The sequence below is a fragment of the Chiloscyllium plagiosum genome, unplaced genomic scaffold (genome assembly GCF_037043375.1).
Source record: "Chiloscyllium plagiosum isolate Xiang-an unplaced genomic scaffold, Cpla_swu_hap1 HiC_scaffold_19, whole genome shotgun sequence".
In the NCBI taxonomy this organism is placed as follows: Eukaryota; Metazoa; Chordata; class Chondrichthyes; order Orectolobiformes; family Hemiscylliidae; genus Chiloscyllium; species Chiloscyllium plagiosum.
Window position 1 is genome coordinate 32,426,326 of NW_028270157.1, and position 25,136 is coordinate 32,451,461.

The following is a 25,136-nucleotide window of genomic DNA, read 5'->3' on the forward strand; positions in this document are numbered from 1 at the left end:
ACAGTGGCCTAACCAATGTACTGTACAGCCACAACATGACCTCCCAACCCCTGTACTCAATACTCTGACCAATCAAGGAAAGCATACCAAACGCCTTCTTCACTATCTTATCATTCCAGCTCTGACCAATTAAGTCCAAGAAAGGAACAATCTGGATGGCCTTCATGCCTGTGTGCTAATTGAGTGCCAGATGCTGGCAGTTAAAAACAGACACCCTGTCACTTTGAGATCTGGATTTGATGGAGTGATATTACTGTCAAAGACTTCCATGTGTAAATAAAAGGTGACTTGATGGGCCTTATTGGAATTATTTTGATGACAACGAGGAAATAGCATGCTCCTGAAGAAATGCACCTGTAATAGTCGTCTTTGAGGTGAGGTAAGCATTTCTGGCATCATGCCGTTATTTGTGAAACTTGACTCGTGCTATCGAAGACTGGGCCCAGCATGTGGAAAGAATGCATTACGTTTTTCGGGCAAAATGAGTTTGGAGCAGATGAAAAGCAATGAGTAATTCTGACAGCTTGCGGACCTGCAGCTTTTTTTGGTTATTCGGAGCTTAACTTTCCACAAGGCACCAGATACTAAAACCTTTCAAGAGTTGATGGAATTAGTTTAGGAATACTACAACCCCAAGCCTCCTTTAAGTTTGAGTCACTATTGTACTTATTCAGCAATTCGAGAACCAAGGGAATCTGTGTCAGGATTTTTGTCAACTGATTAAGGCGACTGGCAGATGCATGTGACTTTGACTTAGCCTTAATTTAGGTGCTGAGAGACCATTTGGTATGTGGGGTTAATAATGTAACCATGCAAAAGTGCCTACTTGCTGAAGGACAAATGGACTTCAAACAGGCACTAGAACAGGCTTTATCATTGGAAAATGTGGAAAGTAGAGTGCTTGAGTTACAGGGTATTTCAATGGATGTGGACATGCTCGCCAGTCCAACTGAGGTTGGGGAACGCCACTTGAATGAAGGTAATTGCATAACCTCACTCAGGACATATCCTGAACAGAGGGACGCCAGGTCAACCCACAGTAAAACCCCAAAACAAAGTCAAGCCCTAGCCAAATGGTTAAAACTTTCTAAACTTTTCTTCAAGATCTGGGCCAGCAAGCCAATATGGTTGCTGCCAGTATGTGGACTCGAGACAGCAGCAGAGTCCCACTAGACCTAAACTGAGTAAGAGAATTTATAGGCCATTATCTAGGAGAGTGCACATCTCGGAAAGTCCACCTACATTTGGTTTGGAACAGTTAAACTGTTTAGCAATATAGAAATTAGAAACAAACAAAATAAAAGTCTGGTTAAATGTTCACCCCGTTCTATTGGAGGTCAATACTAGCTTGGGCATTTCAGCAACTGCAGAACCTGTTTTTAACAAAATTTACTCTGGACGCTAACCCTTAGGTTTGAACAAGACCTCAGCTAGACTGAGAACCTTTACAGATTAAAGGTACAATTTCACTTCTGGTCTCTTAGAGAAGCAGCTGGTTCAGTTTCCATTGATGGTAATAAAAAGCTCAGGCCCAAGCTTGATGGTTTGGTTGAGAAAGATTCACCTAGATTGGCTCAACATTTTTGATTAGAAAATGGCTGCCTAAGTGAAGTCCAAATTAAACATAGTCAGCTATGATATAATGCGATATTTCCTTTCTCGTGCGATCTCGCGTTATAAGAAAATTGAGCAATAGCCACACCATATATCTAATAGGGCCAAAATCATGTTATAGCCAATACAGATAAGGAAAGTTTGCATTCTACAAATAACGGTCTAAATTATTCAATCACATTAAAGCCAATCTGTGCCGAAGAAATATACATTATAGCAGAACCGACTGTACCCGAATGTTTTTCATGAAGGTCGAGGAGTGAAGGCCACCTTGCATGTTGACCAGGAAACAATTCCATGATTCTGGAAGGCCTGCCCAGTGCCGTTTGCCTTATGGGCAAATGTATAGGCAGAAATCAGAAGGCTAGAAAGTGAAGGAATCATCAAATCTAATCCACTTTGCAGAATGGGCAGCACCAGTCGTACCAATTGTGAATCCAAATGGCTTGATTCGCCTTTGTTGGGATTTTAAACAAACAGTAAACTGCATTTGCAACTGGATAAATACCCAGTACCTCGCATAGAGGATTCATATGGAAAACTGTCAAGAAGTCTATCCTTCTCAAAGCTGGACATGAGCCATGCGTATTTGATTCCCAGATGTTTCTTACAATTAATACAAGGGTTTGTATCAATATATAAGGTTGTCATTTGTGATATTGTCAGCATGTGCAATTTTTCAGCAGACGATGGAGAAAATTTTACAAAGTCTACCCCAGATCGACATTTATCTAGATGACATACTATTAACAGGAAAAACCAATAAGGAGCACATAGAAAATTTAGACATAGTCCTTAGAATTTTCTCCCAGAAGGACATACACCTTAAAAAGGAAAAATGTGTTCCAGGCAGCCAAAGTGACAAATTGGGCTACTGAGTCAACAAGATTAGTTGGAAGATAAGGTGAAGGTAATCAAATGTGCCCCAGTTCTCATGTCTATACCAAAGCTGAGGTCTTTCCTTAGGCTGGTGAATTATTACAGAAAGATCAGACAATACCTGGCTCCATCCTGGCACCTTTGCATCAACTCCTAAGAAAGGGTCATGAAATGGAGGTGCCAGTATTGGACAGGGTGGACAGGGTCAGAATCTAAACGACAGCACAATGTAATCCAACAGGTTTATTTGAAGTTCCAGGCTTTCTGAGTGAAGTGAAGAGAAGCACATAGCATCAGAATGTAAAGGCAGAGATCAAAAGATCCTACAAATGGTATGAACGGAGTGTCAACAGGCTGAATAATAAATCTCTGCAGGTAATCAAAACTGTCAGATGATGTAAGTAAAGTGTCAAAAGCTGATGGCAAACGAAGGGTTGATCTATGGTCTGATTAATTGAGGCAGAGAGATAATTACAAAAAATTAAAAATAAGACGGTAATGAAAACAAACCAACTGGCTAGAATAACAAAGTAGGCATGCCAAGTGTTTAACCAAGTAATCCAAAACTGTACAAACCAATTAAGGTAGAGAGGTTCAGTGACGTGTAACATTTGGGTGTGATGGTACTGACAACGCACATGGACCATATGAAAGCTGGAAACTCACAAACGGTGCACAAGCAAAACATATCATTGTTATTTGAGCAGCAGGAAGTGCAGGAGCGTCAAGCAGGAAGTTGTCGGGAAGGTGAGGTAAAACGTTTAAAAACTCACCTCTAGTGTTGGGGCTGAAAAGTGGCAAATGCAATTTGATGCAGAAAAGTTCACTTTGGAAACAATAACAGGAATGTAGAGTACTGGGCTAATGGTAAAATTCTTGGCAGTGTAGATGAACAGAAGATCTCGGCATCCTGGTGCATAAATCCCTGGAAGTTGCCACTCATGTTGATACAGTTGTTAAGAAGGCATATAGTGTATTGATAGGGGGATTGAGTTTAGAAGCCCCCAGGTCATGCATCGGCTGTACAAGACACTGGTAAGGCCACACCTAGAGTACTGCGTGCAGTTCTGGTCACCACATTATAGGAAAGATGTGGTAGCTTTGGAAAGGGTTCAGAAGAGATTTACTGAGATGTTGTCTGGTATGTAAGGAAGGCCTTATGAGGAAAGGCTAAGGGAACCGAGGCTGTTTTTATTAGAGTGAAGAAGGTGAGAGGTGAATTAATTGGGATGTATAAGATAACCAGAGGGCTAGACAGGGTGGACAGAGCCTTTTTCCTCAGATAGTAAAGGCTAACACAAGGGGACATGGCTTTAAATTGAGTCGTGATAGATTAAGGAAAGATATTAGGGATAGTTTCTTCACTCAGAGAGTAGTAGGGTCATTGAACGGCCTGCCTGCAACAGTAGTAGACTTGTCGACGTTAAGGGCATTTAATTGCGCATTGGACATACATACGGATAATATTGGAATGGTGTAGGTTAGATGGGCATCAGATTATTTTGGCTGAAAAATGTGTTGCTGGAAAAGTGCAGCAGGTCAGGCAGCATCCAAGGAGCAGGAGAACCCATATCCAAGGCAGAGTCGGAGCAACCTGATCTGGTGCTACAAGGCCTCAGGAGGAGCTACAAGGAAAATAACCAGCCTATGTCCTCGGACTCAGCACGGTGGGATGTAATGATTGTAATGAGATCAGCCAGGTGGTCCTCATAGAATATCGGTTCCTTGATTGAGGCTGCTAATCAGGTTCAATCAAGGAGCCCTGGCTGACAGACAAGAACAGGAGAATCAAACATCGTGCTCACTCTGAGAGCTGGCACTGAGGGGCCTGGACTAGTGTCAAGAACCTTTCATGTCTAAATAAAGGATATTTGCTGATGGGATACTGACCTCAGAAATATTTACCTTCCATGCTGCCATACAGGAAGCCCAACAAGTCAAGCCTCATAGCACTTTCTTGCAGGTTCCAGGCGAAGTCCCTCTTTCATCACTAAATGACTGAGGGATTCAGCTTTGGGAAAATGAGGGAGGGCTATACGCATTCCTCTTGCCGCCAATCCTCTTTCCCAGTCTTTTGCAAGCTCCATCTCCACTTCCCCACCAAGACACCCATCCCAGCCTCACCCACTGATCTTGGGCCTTTGGTGGCTGTATTACCACAACTGCCGTTGCTCCACATAGCACTGCCTGGAATGGAGAGCTGCCAGGCAACTCTCGGGGGTGAGATTTCACTCTGGAGGCCCTTTATGCCTAGGCAAGGCTTAACAGCATCCATGTAAGTCCTTGACAGTAGGCAACGTTGGGCTCAACTAGCATAGTCCCGTTTGTCGATGTCAGAAAGGAACCAAAAGTAGACTGTTTGTGTCTGGGGAACAATAATGATAGGTATAAGAAAAAGATTTCCTGTGGTGGGGTTATGCTTTGTACGACGCAAGTGGATAAATTCAGCCTCAGCAAGACATGGTCATTTGCTAATCAATGATAGAACTTTCTTTGTCGGCATGTTTAATAACAATATTAAGAATTCATCTGAATTAAGAGAGTTCTGCAAGTTCAGAGGAAGTAGATAAGATTAAGTGAGCAGACTAGAAAAATTAAATCACCCAAAGTCACGCCAGCAGTTCCAACTAGAAAAAACCTGATTAGAGCATTAGAGCCAGAAGGAGGGATCCAGGAGAAACAAGAATACTAGGGGGAAATTGTCCACAATTTAGCAGGAAAACTCCTAAGCAAGGCCTTGAATGTAAAGGAAAAGGCAGCTGAAGAACTCATCATTATGGTAACCTCAAAATTCCTTGAGATGCAACATAAAGAGTAAAGTCAGGCCTACATTTATCAATTGTGCTCAATGAGGGGAAGGTCAAAATATATGATAAAATAAATACATGACAAAGAGTGAGACTGGAAGTAGAATGAGGGGTCAAAGAAAGCAGAGGGAAAAAAGATCCGGAATGACATTGTATCCAAGCATGCTGGTCTCTGAAAGGAGCAAAAGAAAGTTTTTTTTCTTAAACATTAGCTGAATTTTTTTTGTTGACCAAGTACAGCTGTGTCCTGTTAGCTTAAGACCTTTGAAGACGAGCGATAAATTGTAGATTTGGAACAAATACATGTTGCTTTTCCCCAATTTACTTTTCTCCTGTTTCTTGTTTTGGAGTGGACCCTTGAGACAACCAGAAACCTGTGCTATTCAATAACACAGAACAAAATGCCTGACATTCCAAATACCTTTGTTCATATATCATATCAATTATACAGTTGTAAAAAAATATGTAAATGGGCTAATTGCCAACTAAATAGAGCCTTTGGCAGGAATTGATGACAAGATTGTAATCAAATTAACTATGAGTTGGCAAGGACTGCCAGTTCAGAGAGCTGAAATGGACACAGTAACTGAATCCAAACTCATTCACTTTGAAAGGTTAAACGTAGAGAGAGAACAAGAGTTAATAGAAGTGAAGAGATCATTTAGTTAATTGTCCAAGAAACCAGTTTCATTGCTAATGTGTTTTACAATCACTTGTGCTCCAAATAATCTCCAGTCATTTATTTTTCTTAAAATAATCATAAAATAATGCTTTAATTTGAACTCATTCCTTGACAGCCACTGGAATATGTTGGAATGATGTAGACAGTTTAATCACAGTTCATCACAGATCATGGAGTTCTGAACTAAGTCCAGTGGCACATTGGTGGGATTAAAGATTGAAATGGCCAATGGAGTGTTGCTCTATGAGGCTCTTTGCTGATACATTTATATGTAAAGGTAACAATCCTTTATTCCCATAAAAAGAATTCTTGGGTTTTCTTATTATCTATGGATTGATTGATATATTTCACTCTTTCCACCATAAACCCATCAGGGATAGACTTCCCAGCACAATGTGTAGGAATTGGGCCTTCACCAGCAGTCCATAGAATCTTTGGAATTAGGTGACGAGGTTTCACTGTGCTCAGAACTTAACTCTGGAAGGAAACTTTTCTTCATTGAAGGTCTGCACTTGCCTTGTTCTTACAAGTCCTTGCAAAAGTTTCATTACAATTTGTCCCCTGATTAATTCCTCAGGATCGTTGGTAGTACAACTTTTGCTTTGCTCTGTGAAATCTTACAAACCATTTATGCCCACTATTTAAAAAACAGATGCCTCACCCTAGATATTTGTGAACTTGGCTTGTTAAATTTTGTTTTACCTAGTGTATTTACTTTTCATTGCTTGTTGCTGCTTTACTTTTCTGCAATGTAGCACACCTTTGGCACAATAGGTATCCAACAGCAACATACTTGCTGCCACTAGCTATTCTCCACAGCAACAAGCGTAATGATTAATGTAGATCTTCCAATGTCTCTCATTGGTTTAGGAATGAGGCAGCATTCTTACCCTCTATCACGTATCCTGGATCTACGAGAAGATTTACCTTTATTCTGTTTGGAGGGATATTGGCTGGGTGCTGGCATGTGGGACTAGATTGGATTCGGATATTTGGTCGGTATGGACGGATTGGACTGAATGGTCTGTTTCCATGCTGTATATCTCTATGACTCTATGACTCTAAAAGTAGCCCATCTCCTCAAATAAAGTTCCCTCTCTAAATTACCCTCTACACAGGTAATTCAGTGTTTCCTTTGCAAAGCAAATATGTGAAAGGAATTTATTTAGATTCTGTAATCATTTAACCTCATAAAATCCTTGCAGTGAGCACTGAATTGCCTATGTAGAGAGAAATCAGGAGAAGGACCTTTATTTGAGGAGATGGGCTATTTTTAGAACAAAGGTAAATCTTCTCGTAGATCCAGGGTACCTAATAGAAGGTAAGAATGCTGCCTCCTTACTAAATCAACAGCTGAATAGTAAGTGAAGGGGATGACCTATAATCCAATTAATTGAGGCAGAGAGACAATTACAAGAAATTAAAAATAAGGTGTTGGTCCAACACCAGCACCTCCACATCATAAATTGTTATTGACAGCAAAAAAGAATCTGGACATTTCCAGCCAGACAGTGACTAAAGGGAATCTGAATATCGGGCTGAGGTTTGTCTGTAGACATTGGGCTAAATTTTCCCAACTCCTGGGGAACCTGGGTGACAGTGAGTCAATTAGGAAAATACAAGATCTGAAAAATGTTTTCTTGATATCTGGAATTTTAATGTCTAACTTTCCTCCCAAGATTTGAACACTGAAATAAGAAACTTGCTAGTGAGCAACGAAAGGCCTCTTGATATGCATTAACACATCATTATTATCTATTTTCTTATCTATACTTACTTCAAATGTATGCAATTTGCTATTCTTGCATATGGTAGAGAGAGCTGAAAATGTGTTGCTGGAAAAGTGCAGCAGGTCAGGCAGCATCCAGGGAACAGGAGAATCGACGTTTCGGGCATAAGCTCCTGTTCCCTGGATGTAGCCTGACCTGCTGCGCTTTTCCAGCAATACATTTTCAGCTCCGATCTCCAGCATCTGCAGACCTCACTTTCTCCTCTATGGTAGAGAGAAACTAGCTGGCAACATTTCTCAAAGTGGAAGTCAGATCAGACTGGGTGCTGGGTGGCAGTATGTCACCACTTACACTCCAGGGTCTCCATCTTGGCCAGCAGTTACCAATATCTCCAGGCTGATCCATGGGCAGTGACTGCCTTTCCTCTAACCCACCATTTATAGAGGTTGGCATTAAAGACATGCCAGCCTCACCACATTAAGTCTAAATCACTTAGAATACAGTTCTCCACTTCAATAATGCATGTTGGAGCACACCTACACTTTTTTAATGCAATGGTGTTTCCAGATGATTTTGTTCACTGGGAAAGGCACTCATTTCACACATTGGAACAGAATCCATTTCAAGGCTTCTCTCTTGTTCTCTCAGTGCTTATTCACTTTATGCCTACTTCAATGCTTGCAACATCTTTTTTGAATTTACTGCCTTGCTTGAAACTTACAGGCTCACAGTACATCTTGCCTTACCTGTTAGCATAGACTCAAAACTCAGGTAATCTGGCATGACTGACAGCCATGAGCAGTCAAGAGGGTGAACATGTTGCTGTACAACTATGTGCAAAATCAAATTCACAATTGCAGCACATGCCAGCAGCTTGCACAATGTTTCAACCAAAGGGCTATATCTCAAAATATTTTTTTTAATTCATCTGTGGGATGTGGGTGTCACTAGCTGGCCATCATTTATTGTCCGTCCCTAGTTGCCCTTGAGAAGGTGATGGTGTGCTGCATTCTTGGACGGTTGTCCACCTCCTGTGGGTTGATACACAATGCCATTATGGAGGGAATTCCAGGATTTTGACCAAGCGACAGTGCAAGAAGCATGGTGAGTTGGTTGGAGGGGAACTTGAAGGTGGTGCCCTTATGCTTCTAGACGGAAATGGTGGTGGGATTGGAAGGTGCTTTCTGAGGATCTTTGGTGAATTTCTGCAGTGCCTCTTGTAGATAGTAAACACTGCTGCTACTAAGCATCAGTGGTGGAGGGAGTGGATGCTTGTGGATGTAGAGCCAACCAAGTGGGCCGCATTGTGCAGGATGGTGTCAAGCTTCTTGAGTGTTACGGGAGTTGCACTCATTCAGGAAAGTGGGAAGTACTCCATCATTCTCCTGACTTGGGCTTTACAGATGGTGGACAGACTTTCAGGAGTCAGGAGGCGAGTTACTTGCTGCAGTATTTCTAGTTTCTGACCTGCTGTTGTAACGTGTGCGTGTGTGCGTGGGGTGAGTCCAGTCAAGTTTCTGGTCAATTATTAACCCAAGTATGTTGGTAGTAGGGAATTCAGTGATGGTAACACCACTGAATGCCAAGGGGTGGTGGTCAGATTATCTCTTATTTGTGATAGTAATAGCCTGGCATTTGTATGTCATTTGTGTTCCCTGATCTAAGGCAAATAGTCCTCAGTCAAGTCAACAGGGAATGTCAACCCAGTCGGGGTCCCAATACTGTCAACCCAGGGTATCATCTGACTTCAGACCAGGGGCTCAGGGTGGTTAGGTCAGAGGTTCTCTACCATGATAGTATCAGTCAGTCTTGCATATTCAGTGTAACCAATAAATAGATTAGTATTAACTCAGTCCAGATGCTGCACAGAAATCAAACAGGGATCTGGTCACTCATCATTTGGAGCTGCTCTTCCAAGTCAGTCAGCAGAATGGGCCATGGTTAACCTGAACAATGACATTATGTTATGCACACTGAGTGTTAGAGAATCAGTAGCACTTTGTTAAGTTGGGCTCTAAATGGAATAGCTCTAAGGTTGGGTAACCAGCGTAGCTTCATTCTTGTAGCTTTAGCAGCAATGGCAATTAATCAAACAACAGACGTAAAGTGGCATCACAGTTATGAATGTGAGGTTCCATTTCCAATGTACCGTCACCCAAGCTACTGATGTGCCTTAAGAAGCTTTTCTTTTTCTTACCTCTCCACTGTGTGCACAGTGAAGGCCTTTTCCTGGTTGAAAGCCATTGACCTGCTGCCCAACTGGGTTTTAAATATGCTGCAGGCAACAGAAAGCCCAGAAGGTCTGAGCAGTGGCAAGTAATTCTGCCGCTGATAAGCACAGTAGATCACGAGAACAGCAGCAGAGAGGCCTGGAACCTACATAATGAGGTGAGCAGAGAAGAATTCTCTGAGAAAGCTCCCGGGAATTCAAGGAGTGAAACCTTCCATGAAATACCGCAAAACTGAATGAAGTATTCTTTGGTAAAATTCAGCCTATAGCTACATAAGCAGTTGAAATGCTTCATGCAGCAGTTGATGCCAACATTGAAATGTGCAGCACATGCTAGAATATCTAAGGATTAGTGCCGAGCTGTTAATGAGAATGTTAAGCATATGCTTTAAGCAAATGAACTCAAAACCTAATTTAAAGTAACGATCATAAAATGCAAACCCTCAAGAAAATAAAAAGCTTCAGTGATTGTGTAGAGAATAATATGTTTGTGGAGAGAACATAAACAGCAACATGGACCAGTTGGTACAAATGGTGCTGTAAATTCGATTTCAGTCAAAACTTAACTTTCTAATGAAAAGCCTTTAGTTTTGGGCAAAAACTGTTGGGATCATTGAAAACAGTATGCAATCATGGACCCAATCTTTATCAGAAAATGAGGACTGGTGAGGCAGGAATTTATTAAATAAAGTCCTAATTCTGCAATATACTATTGCAAATTGATTAAACTATTTATTTAGTACTTCACAACCAGCACAAGACACAAAATCGTTTCTGAATGAAATGAAATTCCTTCTGCAGTTATCCAGTATTGAACAGTAGAAGTCTTTAAAAGAATAGATGACTCAGAAGGAGAGTAGACATACTTCCAATAAGGCAAAAGTGGGTACTGCAGATGCTGGAGATTACAGTCAAGATCAGAATGGTGCTGGAAAAGCACAGCAGGTCAGGCAGCATCCGAGGAGCAGGAAAATCAACGTTTCGGGCAATAGCTCTTCATTCTTAATGAAGGGCTTTTGCCCGAAACGTCAATTTTCCTACTCCTCAGATGCTGCCTGACCTGCTGTGCTTTTCCAGCACTACTCTAACCCTGACATGCTTCCATAAGGTTAAAGTTACTACTGGTCCAGAAGACCATAGGGCTGCTCTCTCATCAGAGAGAGACCAGTCTTGATGGTTTAATGTGAGGGTCACCATGCCTTAGATGAGGGATGAGGTTGAGAAAGCAGGACCTTAATTCTAACCTCAGCCAGTACATGAATTAACACTGTGTGGTTAGCATCATTCTGCATTACAACCCAGCTGTCCAACATGTGAACTATCTGAACCTGAAAAGAAGGGCTTCTAAAGCTGCAGTGTGCTGGATGACTAAAGATAAGAGGTTAAATTAAGAGAAAAGGGATGATTGTGGTAATGATAGAGCTTATAAACAGTAGAAAATCAAATTGACTATAGAAAGTACAAAGGAGATTTCAAACATGAAAGTAGGGCCAATACAGGAGAGGATGCTCCCAATGTAGCAGTAAAATAGGAGTCAATTGCAATAACAGACAGGATTTTTTTAAAAAGAGGTACTTAAAGTTTTGTAAGTTCATAAACCAGGTGAGGTGTATCTTAAGTTGCAAAGAAAAATAAGGGCACAAAATTGCAGAATCTCTAGCAATCCTCCTTGGATAGGAGATAGGTCCAGATTGGGAATGCTACATCCTGGTTTAAAAAAAGAGAGAGGAATGAATCTGGCAACTAACTACAAGACAGTCAACTGACCCTAGATGGTGTGGTAGCCTTTACAGATCATACTCTGGCAGATAATTAACTTGAATTTGGAAATTATGAGCTAACAAATGAAAGTCAGCATGGATTTGCAAAAGACAAACCATGTTTGACTTACTAATTTAAGTTCTTTGGTGAAGCTACAAAAAAGATCGATGTGGTCATGCATTTCATGTATATGGGCATGCCAGCATCAGAACCACGGTACCGAATGCTAACAAGATGGAAATCTGCTCACTTAGCTGAAAATGGTTGGTTTAGGCCAAATTTATAACAAGATTTATACAATATATCAACTCTGGGATAAGTGTCCAGGTAAGCAGCACATATCTAGCCTCAGATCCCCAAAACTGAATAAGTATAAGAGACAGGTGCTGGCCCAGAACCGCACTAGTCAGCCTACTGGAAGTTTAAATTTCCCAGGCAAATTCAGAGTCTGTGCTTGTGTCAGGGTTTCCACAGGGTCCCAAGATGCATCACAGACTTAAGTTGCTGCACTGGGGCCATGGGCATTCAATTTTGTTTGAGAAAGTACCATATAGTAGACTTGTTCACAAAAATAAAGCCTCATGAGATAAAATGGAATTGTATTCAGGTCTATGCACAACAGTTTAGGAAGAAGGTATTGTGGGGAAACTCACCAGCCTCGGAGTCAGAGTCGGGATTCAACAAGAGTTTATTGTACAAGGAAATACCGGAGCTCCGGGGAGAGAAAGACACAAACAGCACAGTAGCCAGCCGCGATCCTTCTCTCAACTTGTCAAGATACTTTTCTAGATTTTGTAATACAATAGGTCAGTGATGAGGTTATTGTCTCTGTAACATAGTTTGTTTATTGTAAACATTGCAGAATCATTGATAGTTTTGGTGCAGTCATTGTCAGTTCCAGCGCAGTCTTGTTAATTTCAGCACGGTCATTGTCAGTTTCGGTGCAGAAATTGTCAGTTTCAATGTCTGGCGGACATCCATTGCTCTAGTAATGGGCACTAATCACTCTTCCTGAGAAGGACGATTACTGCAGTCCTGGCTATCACTCTGTATTGAGTCCATATCAAGCTGTTAGCATTTCAATCAAATGTAGTCTGGATCCCAGACACTTGAGTGGGCAGTATACGCTACTCATGTGTATTCTTTCCCCCACCTGCCTTAAACTAATCAACTAGGTTGTGAGTGCATTGCACAGGCATTCTGGTGACCCCAGGCAGTGTCTGTGTTTGCTCTGTTGTCTCTGTCCATATTGTGGTTCGTAGGCCATCTTGTGTGTCAAGTGGCTAACGTATGGCTCAGCGGCCATCTTGTGTGTCAGTGTGCCAAGTGTCACCCTGCCCCGTGTCATCTCCCACTTCACTCCCCACTTTGTGGCCAAGGAGGCAGCTTTGAAGATCTCCTGCAGACCACCCAATTTACACGTAGAGGTACGTCATCTCTAAGAGCTCCTTCTCCGGAGGGGTCTCATGGAGTGCCAATTTCGTCGGGGGCTCTTCCATGGTGACACTCGCTGCTGGCACAGTCCTCGTCAGTAGTGCCTTACAGCAGAGCTTTAAACACCCGAGGCCCACACAGAATACCAGCATGAGTGCAATGAGGAGAACTATCCCGTGTGCCAAATAGGGTCCCCAAGATTTACCAATCAACCATTTTAGCCAGCTGTCTGCAATTATGGCTCCCTGTTGAAAATTATCTAGCTGGTCTCAGATATTCTTGTTGGCTTCTGTAATGTTATAAGAGGTATCAATAACATGGGTGATAAAATTGTCACCATGAACTGTACAAAACTCCCCTTGTTGTGTTAATTGATAATCGACCATGTAACATGTCTGCTGTGTGGAGAGTCTGAGTTCAGCCAACTCTGTATTAACTGCTTCAAAAGCTTTTGAGGTATTATCGCCTAAGATAGTCAGGCCACACAGTCCGCCTGATCCCCCCAGAGCTCCTGATGATGCAGCAGGTCACTCTCCTTCTCCGCACATGCACCCCTGACTGTACCATGCCCCAGTGGGAGACAATTGTCCCTACTGCAAACAGGTTTGGGAGGTCTGGGGCTTCTGTCGCATAAGTCCCCTTAAATAGGAAAATATATCCCTTCACTGCTCAGTAACCTACATTGTCCTGTCCTTCCGTCTGTCCACCCATGTCGCCCCTGATCCCCCCAGCTGGTAGTGTCGAACTGGCACGTCCATGTGGCAGAGCTGACATGGGTGCCATTACACTGACCACATATGAATTGTCTGCCCGTGGTCACATTCAAGCACGCCTGCTCACTATCGTCTGGTGACTGTACAGTGCTGACAAGTGCACTGTGTCTGGACGCATGAGTCATTTTTGGGAACCAGGGCATAAATGCATCCCTATCCCTGCCCTGTGAAACAGAGTAGATATTTACCGGGTTTTAAATGGGTCTTCCCTTTCCGCGGCTGGTGGTCCTGCCCAGCTGCACACATCTACCCTGGTGTCCCCGTTGGTATTTTCCTGTCTGCGTCTTACACGGCGCTTCTGAGGTGTCTACTGTACACAGGTGGCGAGGGGTTACCGGGGTGGCCACAAATAGGGATTCTATGATCGCGCCAGTGGGTAGCAGACAGTTCAGTTCCCAGGCAAACTTAGGTGGGTTTTATAGAAGAGGTTAGCTTCAAATCCTGACATGCTCCTGACAGTCACAACACTTCAACACAGTGAAATACATACAGGTATAGACATTTTGTAGTTAAAGTTATCAGTCAAAGTCTTTGTTTTTGTCAGGAGGTGCAGTCATGCTTCTGTGTGGTTTGTTCTGTTGGGTTTTCGGTACACACCCCAGGATGACTGTCTTGTCTGCCGTTCCTGTCTGCACCTGGGGAATGGTCAATGACATTAGTTTGGTCACAGGAGTCTTTAAACAGTTTTAGTTGGGTCCAGTGCGTCCACGTGTGTTTTCCTTTATTATCTCTGCAAGCACGGGTGTCCCCATTTATCATTGCGTCGTATGGCCCATTCCATTTTGGGGCAAAGCCTGGTTTGTTGGGCAGTGCTCGCACCAGGACACGGCTTCCTGCCTTGTCCTTTTTGTCCTGTTTATCAATTACAGACTTCCACATCCCTTTCAATAGGGCACTTAACTCTATCACATAGTGCCGCATTTTGTCTTTTAGTGGACCCACATCGGTGCCACCTGGCAACTGAATTGCTCGCCCGGTCATTAACTCATGGTGTTAGCCCGGTTGCCTGATTCGTGGTGGCTCTTAATTTCATTAGTCTGGCTGGCAGCACTTCAGCCCATGTTCTGCCTGAGGATTATATAGCCTTAGCTAAAATATTTTTAAGCATTCTATTCATTCTCTCTACCATCCCCGAGCTCTGGGGGTAATAGGGAATGTGGAATTTTTGTCTAATGCTGAGTAATTGGCAGATGGTCTTCCTGACCTTGCCTGTAAAATGCATCCCTTGGTCGGAGTCGATCTGGAGGGGTACCCCCCCACCTCGGGATTACCTCCTCCGCTAATATTCCTCCGCTGCACAGTACAGCTTTTGGTCAGGAACGCCTCTACCCTCTGGGTGAATTGGTCGATGATGACCAGGCAGTATGTTTTTCCACGGGAAGGTGGTAGTGGCCCTGTAAAATCTATCTGAAGGTGTTTCCAGGGATCCCTAGGTCTGGGCTGTTGTCCCATCCAGAACTTTTACTGGTGTCCCCGGATTATGTTATGCCCAAACCATGCAACTGCAGCAGTACTTGGCCACGTCTCTTCCCATTCCCTTCCACCACTACTCTTTCTTGCTATCATGGCCTCTACCTGTGTGGGAGAGCACGTGGTGCAGTTCAAGCAATGTGTTCACTATACACGCTGGTGCTACACCTTGTCTGCTCGCCTGCAGACACCATCCTCCCCTCTGAATGCCCCCTCCAGCTCCCAACACACTCTCACTTTTACTACAGGGTGTCCTCCTGTAGTTACTGAATTTGGATAATGTCTTTTGTTAATTCAATAGTGGCTATTGCAGCCTCATCAATGGCTTCTTGTTCTAGGACTTTCTGAGCTGCTCGGTCTGCTGCCTGGTTTGCATTGAATTTTAGCCAACTTGGACTCTCTTTCATTGGCTCCTTTTGATGGGCTTTTATTTTCATTACTGCAGCCTCTTTTGGCTGTTCACTGGCATGCAATAGTGCCTGAATTCTTAATTGGTGTCTGATAGGGGTTCCCCCTGCGGTGGTTAACCCTCTTCTACCCCATGCCACCACATAGTCATGAACTACACTGAAGGCATATTGACTGTCTGTCTATATATTCACGATTTTTCCTTTTGCTAGTTCCAGTGCTTTGGCGAGTGCTCCCAGTTCTGCAACCTGTGCAGACTGACTTCCATCAATCCTTCCGGACATAACTGTTTCTAACTTATCACTTACCACAGCACAACCAGTTTGGGGTGAGTCTGCTACATATTTTCGTGATCTGAAAATATTTTCGGCTGTGTCTAGGGGGGTATCCTTTACTCTCCGCCATCTTCATCCCCATCTATTTCCCCACACTTGTGTGGTCCCGTGTCTAGAATTCCCTCAGCTGGGTTTTTCTCCCATATCCCTAACTATTAATTTATTCTGGGACTTCAGGTGTAACAGGATAAACCAGAACCAATTGGCTATGTCTAAAACAGTAAACATCTTGTGTTCAGGGGCCATGCCATTTAAAGTGGGGGGAGGGTCTGCTACAATGGTGTGCAATTAGGGGGTGACCTTATTTAGTCCTGTATAATCAATGGTGAGCCTGTAGTTCCCATCAGACTTTATTTCTGGCCATCTTTGGGGAATCAGTTGTATTGTGGTTGCTTTCCGGATTCCCTGTTTCACTAATCCATTCACTATCTCTACAACTGTTTTTTCTGCTTCGGATTTTAATGGGTATTGCCCGTGGGGCTTATACTCCAGTCTGGGAACCCTTATCAGGTCTATGTTAACTAGACCTGTATCGAACTTTGTTTCTGCCCAGGCTCCAGGGATAGAGGTGCAGATGGCTCAGAATCCCCCTTTTCAAGGTTTCAGTCCCTACTGATGACAGTAGCCACTTTAATAGTTTCAAGGTGACTTGTAAGTTTCGCAATCTCAGTCTTTCAACCATCCTGTCTGGGCCAAATCAATTTCTCTTTTGCACAATCAATTAGAACATTATATTCTCTCATGACATCATTACCCATTATGGTGCCTTCATTATTTTGGCAGACATAGAATTTCATGGGGATATATATATTGTTTACTTCTACGAGGGGGGTTTCGCTTAGGTAAGCTGGTATTTTATCCCTTCCTACCCCAGTTGAGTGAATAATTTAATGTGTGTGGGTTAAGCGTAAGTTTGTGATAGTTATGGCCACTCCTGTGTCTACTAGCATTTCACATTTCCTCCCTCCTATTATTCCGGGCACATAAATTCTTCCCTCTCCCTTACCCTCACGAATGGGGGCAGCTGTTGTTAGCTGTGCTGACCTCGGGACCCCCGTGCTTCCACAGCTGTCCATGTGGTATTTGGGGATGCCCCATGCCTTTTCCAGTGCACTGCTTCTTTGTGTCCTATTCTTTTGCAGTGGCTACAGTATTTTACATTGTTCCCTGCTCTAACTCTTGTATTCTGTCCTCCAGCTCTTTAACTTGTTACTGGTCCTCTCTCCACCTATTTGTATACGCACTCACTTGTTCAATCAGGCATACGAATTGGTAAACTAACACCAACCCTATCTTTTTTAGTTTTATTCTGTTTCTGTTTAGCTATCCACTCTCTCTGTTATGCTAATGTCTGGGATGGATCCCAATCACTTTTCTTAATTTGCTCTGTCAACCCTTGTCTGCCTGCCTTGTATTTCTCAATAAGGGAACCTGCAGTATCCCCCTTAAAACTCTGGTCTGCCATTTAGCAGATTATGTACCCCCAGATACCACCAACAGTAAAGTGTTCCTGATTTCTCTACTCCCTGGCCAATAATACTGTCCCAGCACCGTCCATATGGCTGTAGCAGCCTCCTAGCAAGGTGTGCTCTCTACCGGAGGGACTTCTCTATCCTCTCGGCCACCACTACTAGTCGGTACCTACTGGTTGGCTGGGAATGCTGGCTCAATAGGGTGTGCTCTCTATCGGGACTCCTCTACCTTCCCGGCCACCTGTACTGACCCAACACCTCCCAATAGTCCCAGAAACCTACCTCTAGCTCGGTGTGCTCTCTGCAGGTGGGACTCTTTACCCTCCTGGCCATCGCCACTATTCAAGTTCTATCATTCTACTACGGACTGACAGGGTATCACAGTTATTCACAGTGACCACGCTCCCCACCTTGGTAAAGTGCACTCCACTGAGGTTTGGCTTTTGCTCAGAGTGATCAGCTCCTCTTCCTCACCACACTGGAAATTACAAATACAAACAGCACCCAACTTTTAACTTAAACAATAACTGAATTCTGCATTGTTTGCCCCTACAGAGTCCACTGTTACCTGACTTTGCCACTTGTGTTCTCATAAATCCTAGTGCCCTTGGTGCCTCAAATCCCGACTTCAAATCCCAACCTTCACGTGGGAGATGGGGGCTACCCCTCTTAAAAAACAGTTTAGGGTTTTTGAGAGAGGCACTGCCTTGTCCACTGGCTGTTGCAGCACAAGCAGCAGGTTCTTACAATAGTTAACACAGTTAACCATTTACTCTCCACAGACATGCACTTTTTTTTAAACTCAGTACTGTAACAAGTTAGACATTACAATCAGTATACCTTACAAACTGTGTCTTTGGCCAGGTCTGACTCTTCCTGTTTGCAGGTACAAATTGGTTCTTACCCCGGCTCCCCAATCATGATCTTCGATCGGGGTACCAGTAATAAGAGCCCTGCTTGCAGCGCCAATTGTTGTGGGGAAAATCACCAGCCTCGAAGTCAGAGTCGGGGTTCAACGACAGAGCATATTGTACAAGGAAATACCGGAGCTCCGGCGAGAGAGAGAGAGAGACACCAACAGCTCATTGGCCAGCCACGCGTCGTCTCTCAACCGGGAGCATGTGTCAAGATACTTTTCTACATTTCGCAATATAATCGGTCGGTGATGAGGTTATTGTCTCTGTAACAGTTTGTTTATTATAAACATTGCAAAATCATTGGTAGTTTTGGTGTAGTCATTGTAAGTTCCAGCGCAGCCTTTGTTAATTTCAGCGCGGTCATTGTCAGTTTCAGTGCAGACATTGTCAGTTTCAATGTTTGTGCGGAAGTCCATTGCTGTAGTAATGGGCGCTAATCACTCTTCCTGAGAAGGACGATTACTGCAGTTCTGGCTATTAGCACTCTGTATTGAGTCCATATCAAACTGTTAGCATTTCTATCAAGGTGTTGGCTGGACCCAGACACTTCGGTGGGCAGTATACGCTACTCAAGCATATTCTCTCCCCCACCCGCCTTAAACTGATCAACCAGATTGTGAGTGCATTGTGCTGGCATTCTGGTTACCCCAGGCAGTGTTTGTGTTTGCTCTGCTGCCTCTGTCCATATTGTGGTCCGTAGGCCATCTTATGTGTCAAATGGCCAACTTATGGCTCAGCGGCCATCTTGTGTATCCATGTGCCGAGTATCACCCTGCCCCGTGCCATCTCCCACATCAAATTTCAGGCCCTTGGAGAGCATGTAGAAGAGATTTCCTAGAATGCTACCAGGTTTGAGGGAGTCAGTTCTGTCAAAAAGTGGAAGAATCTGGTGTTGTACACTTTAGAGCAGAGAAGGTTTAAAGGAAACCTGATAGAAGCAAAATTGTAAGTAGTTTTCATAGAGAAAATGAAGCTGAACTATGTCCAGTGCGAAAGGATAACCACAGGAAAAGATATGAGATGATCAGAAAGGTACCATAGGTAACATGAATGAACACACCTTTCTACACACCAAGAGACCTGGAATATATTACAGAATGAGTAGTGGAAGCACGTTTCATAGTAACAATCAAAACAAATTAGATAAATCCTGAAGGGAAAAAACAACATGACAGCAGATGAGGAAAGAGTGAGAGAGTTACATTAATTGAATAATTCAAACAAAGAGCTGACAGAGACAGAATGGGTCAACTTTCTTTTCTCTAGGCTGTAACATTCCATTATGCTAAGTCTGTCAAATTCATACACCACATTAAACTCCCCATTGTGATCCACAAGAGAATGAATCTTGAAATTTCACATATGCAGACTGATTTTATAGTTCCGCAGATGTTTATTAAGGTTATATACTGTACACATGATTTGAAAAGGGAATGCTTTTTGTATTGCAAGATTGTTCTTGATTTTGTGTACTATACTTCAGAGAAAATGGTTTTATGTCTTTCATTAAAATTGTGTGTGAAATAGAATATATCTTATATATTGCATTGGAACATCTGGTTAAAATGTTGAAGAGAAACTGCAGCCATCTGGCAAATAGCTGTATGTTTACTGGTGCTTCTCAGTCATGTACCATTTCAACAAAATAATACTTAGGCCACTGAATTCTACTGTGCAATGCCTGTATTTAAAGCTGTCATTAGTTGTTCAAAGTGGTGTCCAGAGCATGCATGCAGTTGGTTAGAAAGCTAGAACAGACACAGGAGGCATGTCCTGCAAGTATCCAGGGTTGGCAGATCATGACATCAGTCACCGTTTAACTCTGATTTGATGTCATTGCTGCCATTTCTGGTAAGAATATTCCAATGCAATTCCTTAACTTCTCACAGTTGAACATGCTTTTAAAAGCAAGACCATTCACTCCATCTCCCACCAGCACTATTTACAGAGGTTTCAGGTTAATTTCTGATTAATTTCAGATTAATTTCTGATTAATTTCTACTGGTTGTTGCTGAATGAATAGACATGTTTGGAGGATTATTTTGTTTAGTTGTTGAACTCAATAGGTCAGTGATGGAATACATGGTGAAGGCTTTAACATTCTGTTCAGGCCACTCACTCCCAGACAAAGATTCTAAAATTTCCATCCCTTTTGACCTGCAGTATGATAAGGAGAATGAATAAATATTGCACAGTCGTTCAAGAAAGGAGGAGGATGAAAGGGAGAAGGGCTCTCAATAACAGTCTACGTACAACCAGGTCTTCAAGGAGTAATTCTCCAAACTCAAACCTGGGGAGGAACAGTATGTCAGACTGTGCCGATGCCACATACAGCAGTCACAAGCGCAACCTCTGAGCAGGGACACTGCTCATGGTTAAGAAGGTAACTGTGATTTGAAACTTTTATAAATAGTTCTCTTTCAGGTTGGGAGAAGTAATATTTGCATTAACCAGTTCACCATTCACAATAAGTGATGTTACGAAACTCTAAAGTTCAATGTTACTCTTTTGCAATCAGTTCCAGCACCTGTTGCAGCCAAAATGTGCCTCCCTCTGAGTAATGGCAGGCTAGTTTTAACCCATCCCAACATCACATTATTTTGCATCCCTGCTTAGATGTGTTGCTACTCAACAGTACACTTAACAACAGCTGCACTTTGCAAACATTCAACGTCTGTGCACTGCTTCCTCTGAAAGAAGCTAATACAGATTAATCGTGCACTGCAATTTTCAAATGCATTTATTGGTCTTAGTGAATTTTGTGACCTAATGTTGAGCTCTGGAGGTAATGCTACTCCTGTAATTAATATCTGTGATGCGTATATAAGCATCCTTTCATGAGTGTTCAGCTGTGCCACAAATTCAATCAAATTTTGAAGATATTTCTTAATTGTGCAATGAGCTGGACACTCCACTGTTCCCAATTAATTTTCTGCGTGTAACAATAGATGTGGAAACAATTTCCAAAGTATTTTTAAATCATTCAACAGTCGATTTGGACAAGTGTCTTAATTTTCATTTTTGAGGCATGTAAGTGGGAATTAAGAAATTTCCGGAATTGGGAGAAAGTGTAAGCCAGCACAGGAATTCCATTCCCAGCAGTGTGACCCACCGCCTTGGAAAGTTTTCAATGGCAGCCAAAGGAGCTGCTGACTGCCAGGGGTGAGAGATTCTCAGAATTAATACTAGTTGCAATGATAGCAAAATAAATAGCAGCACTCTATCCTTCACCTCCCACAAACACCCTTCATGCCATCACCGCTGACTCATGTCCAGCCACCTCCTATCAATCATGATTAGTGTGGAAACAGGCCCTTTGGCCCAACAAGCCCATACCGACGCTCCTAGGAACAACCCACCCAGACCCATTCGCCTACATTTACCCCTTCACCTAACACTACAGGTGATTTCGCATGGCCAATTCATCTAACATTTTTGGACCGTGGGAGGAAACCGGAGCACCTGGAGGAAAACCACGCAGACACAGGGAGAATGTGCAAATTCCACACAGACAGTTGCCTGAGGTGAGAATTGAACTCGGGTCTCTGGTGCTGTGAAGCCATTATGGTCCTGCATAAAATTCATGCCAAGCTATGGTCTTCACCAACACCCTCATGACCCTTTATACCCTCCATGCCATTATGTGCCACTTCACCTAACCCAATGGACCCTCATACTCTCCATGTCAAGCTACAGGACTTCAATGTACATTCACCCACTAAATACTGCTTTCAGACTGAATGACCAGATATTTAATAATGCTTTCGAAAAAGTAATTTATTCATAACTTTCAACATTCTCACAAAAAATGTTTTTACTATAACTCTTAAAAGTGCTAATCATCCAGGCCATTTAAAGTATCTCACAGCAGAAACTGAAAGCACCTGAAACCTCTTTATCATATATATAAAAAGAATTACACAATTGATAGAATAGGTCACAGTGCAGGAGCTGTCAATCAAATAATGTTTTACTGATGTGCAGCTATTTCAACAGTGTCCAGAATGTCTGGGCATTCAACCAAGCTTCTTTATGGATTCTTGCACCATCTTATTACTATAATGTCCAGTTCTATACAGAATATGTAGTAAATTAATTGCCATGAAAGTTTATGGAACAATTACAAAATCCAATTGGACTGTTAGACAGAAATTATTTCTCCTGCTGGAGGAGTCCAGAACAAGACATAATTTTTAAATTATAGTTTTGTGGTTCACAGGAGATGTAAGGGTGTAATTCTTCACACAGGGGAGATGAAAATCAAGAATTCTTCCCAAACATCCCCGACCAATAAGAGCTGCTAAGGTTAGATCAATTGAAAATTTTCCAAACTGAAATTGGTAGATTTTAGTAAGACAATATGGATACATGGAGGTAAGACTCAGCTTGTCTGTAATTTCATTGAATAGTAGATTAGGCTTGAGGATTTGAATGGCATGCTGTTGTACTTTAGTTTGTCCTAATTCACAAGTACGCCACATTTGCATTCTACAGGCATCTTTGCTTAAAAAGCTATCATGACTGAGGTCACATCCAAACTGATATTCCTGAAATTACAATTTAACTTCTCAATCACATTTCCATATGTCTAGTTCAGTCCAGATGCTATGTGGACACCCTTAATTGTTTTAATTCTCACCGACAATGTATTTTGAAGGAGAGTCCTTGAAGAGCTGCCTTACAGTAAATATGACTGACTTGTATTTACTCCTGAATTAATATCAGTCCAATTCAAACAGAAAGACATATATTGATGGCACTGAAATTCCCAGCTGTATAGTTCAAAGACATCTTGGGTCAAGCCCAAGTTCCTGCCCAAACATGCTAATAAGAATTAGACTGCAGTGATAAATTGTTGTCTCACTTATAGAAATTCAGAATTTTACATACTACCAATATCAAAAAGCTCAATACTACCATTTTACACATTTGTCATCTATATCTGTCAGCACCTTCTGCTCTTATGTGGCAATAGCCACTTTACAGAAATTTGCAGGTGGACTGACTATCATTTAGGTATGAGTATCAAAAGAGAAATGCACTGACTCTTAGAAATTCACAGCCAGCTACTCCAAGATTGCAGATCAAATGTGGGAATTCAACCTACTGAGGCTTCCCAGAACTAACCTCTTGTACTCCATTCCCCCTGCGCCCACCTCCACAAAGATCCTCATTAAAAATATCTATGAGCACAGGATTATTTTAACAACATTGGTTTTAACATCCCAAATAAATCCTTTTATCCTGACTAAGGAACATTCTGAGGATTACCACCACTGTATGTCTGAGAGTGAATGATTCCTACACTAACTCATCAAACTGTCTTGTATTAACCAGTTCAGATTAAGTTCACCTTACAACCATTGATTAGAATGCAATAAGTTATTCAGTTAACTTCTTGCTAAACCGTCAAGGAAGATGCCACATGATAAGCCATGCACTGACAATTCCAAAATTATATCTAAATGGCAGAAAGAGCATGTCATACTGACAGAGTCAAGCAATCCCACAAACAGTTTTATCAGGTCAAATCACTGCAGCACTGCCACACCAAATTGTAAATTAAATAGCTCATAGAAAAAGAAGGCTCCCATGAAAGTACAATGACAACAGAGTCCAGCACATGAGGACTTAGGCTTGAATTCAAGAAATAAGTTAAGAGTAACTGCCTTTGATATTGTTGGAATTGAGGAAATTGTAACTGGAAACATAATAAGCACAAAGGAAGATTATTGTGCTTGTTGGAAGTCGAGCATCACTGATCTAGTACGTTGCTACATGAGTTCTTCAGGGCAGCGTCATAAGCATTTGTTTTTATTCACTTGCAAGACATAGGTGTCGTTGGCTGAGTCAGCATTTATCACCCACCTCTAGTTGCCTTTGAGAAAGTGGTGGTGGTGAGCTGCCTTCTTGAACCACTGCAGTCCATGTGCTGTATGATGAAGCACAATGCCCTTAAGTGAGGGAATTCCATAAGTTTGACCACCCCAGGCTTTGAGGAGACCTTGGAGGTGTTGGTGTTCCCACATATCTGCTGCCCTTGTCCTTCTAGATGGAAATGGATGTGAATTTGGAAGGTGCTGTCTTCGAATCTCTTGTGAGTTTTGTCATGCATCTTTCAGATAGTACACACTGCTGCTACTCTGCTGGTGGTGGATGTTTGTGGATGTGGTGCCAATCAAGTGGGCTGCTTTGTCCTGAATTGTGTCAAGCTTTTGAGTGTTGTTGGAGTTGTATCCTTCAAGGCAAGTGAGGAGTATCCATCACACTGTGCCATGTATAAGGGTGGAAAGGTTTTGGAGAGTCAGAAGGTGAGTTACTTACTGCAGTATTCCAAGCTTCTGACTTGCTCTTTTAGCCACAATATTATATGGTGAGTACCTGTTAAGTATCTGGTCAATAGTAATCCCCAAGATGTTGACTGGGGGAATTGTTTCATAAATGATCTTCACTCCAACATAAGGTCATAAATAGGAATGTTCACTATTTCTCAATGACTGTAAACCATGTCAGCCAGAGGGAAAGGTAGCAGGAACAAGGCAAGCAATGGAGAGAAGTAACATAGCAAAGTTCTTCAGCAATTATAACTGAGATGTTTCATACTTACTGCTAAATACTTCAAAA